Consider the following 937-nt stretch of genomic DNA (forward strand, 5'->3'; position numbering starts at 1 on the left):
ATGACATTTCAACAAAGAGAAACACATGCTTCCACCAATGCATTATGCGTTCAGACATTCTGGGTCTAGTTCAGTTGCCTGATGAGTTGATTGATGTGTTCACCACGATAGCCAGGTGAGCCCATCTCCTTAAGAAAACCCACTCTGTTCTTGGTAGTGTGACAGGCCACAGAGAGATGGAAAGGGCACAAGAACTGTGAGACCACCTGGAAATACTTCCCCAGGAAGGCAATTTCATGAATGAGATCTTCCAAGTAAATAACACCAAACTTCCTCAGGTGCTCCTCAATCATTGTGTTGTCTGTCAGCGGGATGGTCTTATTCTTGACATTGGCTTGTCCACGTTTCAGGATGAATTCCCGGACAGACTTCAGATTTGGAAATTCCCATGTCACATAAGGGTCCACTATATGCAACATTTTTATGGTTTGAGGGGTCACTTTGACAAAGACACCACTGAAAATCGTCTTTAGATGAAGTCTTGCAATAGTCTTCTGCACCAGAAAACTCACTCCATTAATCCTTTGGATTCATACTGCAAAGGCCAGGGAATGTTCATCTGGCACTTCCAAGCCATGAGGTTTCACTTCTAGTCGTCTGATGCGCACCCTGTCACGTTGCTGTTGCTGGGAATCAAGTAGGAACGATTCCAGTTGCTTAAACCTAAGACCTTTTCCTTTCTTCTGCCTTCCTCCGCCATCTTGCCAATGCTGCGGCTCTCTACAGACTTTTTAAAGCCCGTATGTTTAATGGTGGTGGTGGTGTACCATGGACTCAGTTCCCTACATTTAATAGTGAAACTATAATGAGGAAGATAAGACTTTAGAAGGATTCAATGACAAAAAACAGACCTATAAAGAATAACAGAATATGTACAAGGTTACCAAGAGAAAATAACCCTTACCCTAGAAGTCTACTTACCACTCATCTATCAGTT

At 42.9% G+C, this 937-nt stretch overlaps 1 pseudogene; it reads right to left on the minus strand.

Moving 5' to 3' along the window:
• Positions 1-65: 65 nt before the first annotated feature.
• LOC102830026 overlaps positions 66-937 on the minus strand; it is a 25,258-nt pseudogene continuing 24,386 nt past the window's right edge.

This window comes from Chrysochloris asiatica, unplaced genomic scaffold (assembly GCF_000296735.1).
Source record: "Chrysochloris asiatica unplaced genomic scaffold, ChrAsi1.0 scaffold00013, whole genome shotgun sequence".
In the NCBI taxonomy this organism is placed as follows: Eukaryota; Metazoa; Chordata; class Mammalia; order Afrosoricida; family Chrysochloridae; genus Chrysochloris; species Chrysochloris asiatica.